This window comes from Arachis ipaensis, chromosome B07 (assembly GCF_000816755.2).
Source record: "Arachis ipaensis cultivar K30076 chromosome B07, Araip1.1, whole genome shotgun sequence".
Classification (NCBI taxonomy): domain Eukaryota; kingdom Viridiplantae; phylum Streptophyta; class Magnoliopsida; order Fabales; family Fabaceae; genus Arachis; species Arachis ipaensis.
This window is the reverse complement of record NC_029791.2, coordinates 13578286-13584083: the sequence shown is the minus strand read 5'-3', so window position 1 is coordinate 13584083 and position 5798 is coordinate 13578286.

Here is a 5798-nt window from a genome sequence, read left to right as displayed (position 1 = left end):
AGGACTTTGCAGTGTCAAAATGATAGTGAGAAGAGAGGTGCACAATAATTATAAAAGAAAAATACACAATAAAATAATTTTAGCTTATAAATAGGAGGTGTCGTTTTGTTTTTGTGTTGCTAATAAGATAGAAAATTTAGTGAAAAAGATATAACTGTTAAGTTACATGGCACCGGATTCGATGGTCCCAAAACGTTTGAACCATTAAATGGTTCCATAACAAAACATGTTTTTTAAGTTTTTTAATAATTGTTAAATAATTCTTATTTAATTCTAATTACAAATTAACCCCATATATTTTATTTAATTATAAAAACTAGTTTTTATTTTATAAATTATTATTTTATCAGTCATCTATTATGTTTATTAACAATCAAAAACAAAAACAATAATGAATTAGATCTTCCATTGATCGTAATAACTTTTGGCAATCCCAATTAATGAAAAATTTATCTTTAATCTGTTACATCTGTCGAGGGTTGTAAAATCGTGTTTCTTAGAAAATCAATCGATTGAATTTCAGGTTTTCCATAACTCAATCGATTGGACTTCAGGTTATCCCAAAACAATCGATTGAAAATTGCAAGGCAGTATGGTTTTTGCAAAAATCAATCAATTGGTCAATTTACCCAATTGATTGAACAATGACTAGAATGTGAGTTTTTTTATAATTCAATTGATTGTTTATATTTCCTAATTGATTGAAGGATTCAAAGCAACTTGAGGTCTCACAATTCAATCGATTGGTTGTGTTGCCCAATCGATTGAAGTTTGTACGTGACTAAAGGTGTATTCAAATTCAATCGATTGGTATGAGCATTCAATCGATTGGAATGTGATGTAAATAAGTTTTTTTCTGCATTCAATTGATTGGTAAGATAATCCAATCGATTGAATTTTGAATTGCGCTATATATTAAACCTGGTAACCATGTGTATTCAGCCTCCCTCCCATTTTTAAAACATAACAACACCATTTCTACATTTTCCTCTCTTCTCTCTCTAAATCCAAAAAACTTCTTTCTTCTTCTTCTCCAATCTCACCAACATCCACTCTAAACTACATACATATTATTAATCCTTATCTAAATCCCTACAAAACTCACCGAATCAATATCCCCAAAATGGCTAGAACTAAAAACTCCAAAAGAGCTAGGGTTGAGGGTGAAAGTTTTGCATCCACCAGACTAATTGCTTCATCCCATTACATGGCAAGGTGGCTGCCGTCTCCGAGGGCATTGAACAATTATGTGGAGAAGTTCGAGTCAAGGGCAATTGTTCTTCCCAGGTACATAACAACCGAGTTCATTCATGATAAACATTATAATTTGGTCTGGAATACTTTCCAAACACAACACTTAACTGATTTTGTACAAACTAAGGATGATTATTATCCCCACTTGGTTAGGGCTGTTTATAGTACTTTAAATTATGTTGTTCTTGAAACTAATAAAGAGGGTGAAGAACTAATGCCGCTGATTGAGTTTGATTTAGGGTCACGACATTATAGAGTTACTTTGGAACAATTAGCTGAATAATGGAATTTAGTTTATCATGGGGCAAAATTTACTGGAGGTATTGCGGCAGATAAGGAATGGGGTGAATATAATAGATTGGTTGGTTTGCAGAGTCTGCAGTATGAGGATCCACATATGGATGTTAGAGGTAACATAAGTTGCAGTGGTTTGGGTAATGAGCAGCGTATATTGATGTATTTATTTTCATACATGTTGATTCCAAGAAAACATAATCATGGAATCTTGTTTAACTAAGATATTCTAGTGCTTTAGGCTATGGTGACTGGAAAGGAGATAAACTGGCCTTATTTTATGGTTCATCATATGCTTGAAATGAAGAGAGGAAAATCAAGTATTAGTTTAGGATATGCTTGCCAATGGACCAAGATTTTCAAATAGCTTGGAATTGACTTGAGTGAAGAGAAAAGTATCATCTTGAGTAATGTAGCCAAGATTGATGACAACACTCTAAGACAGATGAAAAAAGACCCGGATGCCCAAGAACCTCAGATCCAAGGACAACCACAAGACCCTGAGGTGCAAGCACAACCCCAGGAATCCCCACCGCCACCGCCTCCTTTGCCAACAATGCAAGATTTGATGGATGAATTGCGAAATATAAGATTATACATGGAGGAACAATTTGCTGAGATGAGGCAGTGTCAAGACAGGCAAACTGAAGCTATCAATCATCAACGAGAAGCAATTGATCTTCTATACAGTAATCTAGGCATCACAAACCCAAGGGGCATCATCTCAAGGCCTGGACCATGAAGAAAATGTGTCGAAGAATGAAAAAATTTTATTTATTTGTCTTGAAATTGTTTCAGTTTTTCTTAAAATCAATTGATATGCAATCAATCGATTGAATTAGGAAACAAATCGATCGAAGTATGCTTGTAATCAGGAATTTGTATGCATTCAATCGATTGTTTTGTTAGTGAAATCGATTGAAGTATCATCAATTACTAATTCAATCGATTGTTTGGTTAGTGAAATCGATTGAAGTATCCTCAATTACTGATTCAATCGATTGTTTTGTTAATGCAATCGATTGAAGTAGGTTCAATAACTAATTCAATCGATTGTTTGGTTAGTGAAATCAATTGAAGTATCCTCAATTACTGATTCAATTGATTGTTTTGTTAATGCAATCGATTGAAGTATGTTCAATTACTGATTTAATCGATTATTTTGTTAATGAAATCGGTTAAAGTATCCTCAATTATTGTTTCAATCGATTGGTAAGTGCTTGAACACGTATAGTGCTATTCAACTAATTTGTTCCTATTTTTATTTAATTATTAGTGATCGGTCCAATATTATTATTATTATTATTATTATTATTATTATTATTTGACTATTTATCTCTGATGCGTCTAATCTTATTATTATTATTATTTGAGTTTTTATCAACTTAAAAATAATTATAGATAAGATATAATCATATGAATTAATAAAATTTATTTTGTTAAATTTTAAAATAAAAATCAAGATAAAATTCAATTTGTATTTAACTTTAACCAAAAGATAAGATAACATGAAAATTTTTAGAATTGTTCACTTAATTTAAAAATTAAAAAAAGATAGATTTAAAATTTGACTATCTTTAATATTTGTGCTCTGTTTTGGCTCATTGTTTTGAGCACTTTGTGTTAGAGAATTTCAACTTGAGCTCTGATTATATTTTGAATAATTTATTTGCTTAAGTATACATATATGTGCTGTCTGGATCAAGTTGTGAAAATAATGGCTCGGTCTTAAAGGTTTCATGTTTTGAAATCTTTATCTTCTTGGAACTCTTTAGAGCTTGTATACAGGTGATGGCCTTCTTGAATATTTTGTTAATCAGGCACACATCAAAGGGGAGCACATTGAACAAAAGAAAAGGGGAGATTTTGGCAAATCTTCAAAGGGAAGTTATCTATCCTAATTATTTCAATTCAGTTTAATAATGCTTGTCATCAAGAGGGAGATTGTTGAGTTTGAAAAACTGAAATGATAATCAAACATTATTAAAATATAAATTAAAAATTATTAAAATTAAGTGTCTTATTTAATGCTTCCAATGGTTTGTTTGATATGTTTATTAGCGTGCAGGAGGAAGAAATCAATTTTCTAATGGGTCAAAAAGATATAGCAGCCCACTTTGGTCAAAGAATTATTTTAGTTTTGTGCAAAATCAATTCAAACATAAAATGGCTGAAATTTGAAATGAAGATAAGCCCAAATCATAAGCCCATATTGATAAAAGAAATAAAGAAGGAAATGGTCCAAAGATGCCATACGTTGATCACAAAAACAAAGGGGCCCAATTTTGTTGAAGCATATTTTGGTTACCAATTCACTTGGGTAGAATTCAAATTTTAATTAAATTGATTGCATGCTTTCCACGGTTACCATTCCCTTCTCCAATGGATTATGAAATTCAAAATTTGATTAAATAGATTTAATGCATACATTGGTAACAGGAAAGAGAAAATTTGAAATTGATTTGATGGCATTAATTGATTTACACGTTACTAGGCATGGGGAGTGGAAAATTAACTCATTTTAATTTCCTTTCTTAATTCCATTGAAAGCTTTTCTACATTCTCTCTTCTCTCTTCGGTTGTCACTTCAGCCGGAAAGAAGGAGATGCAAGCTATTAGTAAAAATTACAGAGAAGCTAGAAGCAAGGAAAGGGCTAAGGTGATGATGGCCTTAGCAAAAAGAAGATCCACAGTAAGGCGTGGCTGAGATCTTTGCCACTTATGGTAAGAAGTGGTAGGAAAGAAGGAGATGCAAGCTATCAGTAAAAATCACAGAGAAGCTAGAAGCAAGGAAAGGACTAAGGTGATGATGTCCTTAGCAAAAAGAAGATCTACAGTATGGCGTGGTTGAGATCTTTACCACTAATGGTAAGATGTGGTGAAGAAGCCTCAAGATCACCATGCCTAAAAATGGTAGAAATCCAATTCGGCTAAAGAGAAAGATCCGTTAGGTGAAGCTCGTCTCTACTTTTGTTCATCCATCACAGGAGGTAGCTACTGTAACTACGTGGGGAAGAAGCAGAAGATAGAGCAGATGGAGCTGTCAAGGATCAAGGGTTTATCAAGGGTCAGAAATCCTTCTTGGGGACCAAGTCAAGATGGAAGGCTCAGATTGATGAAGCTTGATGAGATGGGATGAGAGTGAGGTAATTGCATGTTAGCTTTTGCATTCGGTTTTCTCTCTCTTTTCTCTGTCCGAAACGATTTTGGTGTTGAAGAAGAAGAAGTTGGCTCGGTTGAACCGTTTCAACCTTGGAAGCTTCCCCTTCTATAATAAGGGAGAACGGCCAAGTATTGAGACAAGGAGTGAGAGCACACGTTCGGGTTCCCATAGCTCTTTGAGATGTTTATTCTTCTCCTTCATGACTTTCGTTGAATATTTCTTTTTCTCAGTGAGTCTGTCTGTGTTTCATTGGTAAAAGGCAAAATGTGAGGTTTTGTAAGAAAAAGCCAATGAGTGGAAAAAGGCAGAGAGTTAAAAAAAAGTCATTATTATCTCAGAAATTCTTTGTATGGCCAAAGGTTGAGACAAGGAGTGAGAGCACACGTTCGGGTTCACATAGCTCTCTGAGCTGTTTATTCTTCTCCTTCATGACTTTCGTTGAATATTTCTTTTTCTTAGTGAGTCTGTCTGTGTTCCATTGGTAAAAGGCAAAATGTGAGATTTTATAAGAAAAAGCCAATGAGTGGAAAAAGGCAGAGAGTTAAAGAAAAAGTCATTATTATCTCAGAAATTCTTTGTATGTATTTCTATTTTGTTGTCATGATCCTGAGAGGATTTTCTTACAAGTTGGGTTAGAACTTTGCGGTTGAAAGCTAGATTGAGGTCTAGTCAAGTTCAGGTTGGGGTAGAATCTGGACTTGTTCCCTTACAAGTTGGGTTAGCACTTTGCAGTTGAAAGCTTGGTAGGCGACCAAGTCAAGTTCAGTTTTGGGGATAGATTCTGGACTTGTCCCGGATAGGAATGGGTAGTTCCTAGGGAAGAATTGGTGTCTGTAATCAGTTTGATTATAGTGAGAGTCCGTCACTGTTGTGATGGAGACTGGATGTAGGCTGCATTGCACTTAGCAGTTGAACCAGGATACTTCTGGGTGTGATTCTCTCTTTCTCTTCTACTCCTTTACTGTTTCTGTTCGTGGGAGACAAAATTAAAAAATATCTCCTAACCGGTTACGAGACAAAAATAAAATGTCTCTTGACCAATTATGAGACAAAAAGTAGAAATATCTTCTGGAGCTATTCTAAAAAG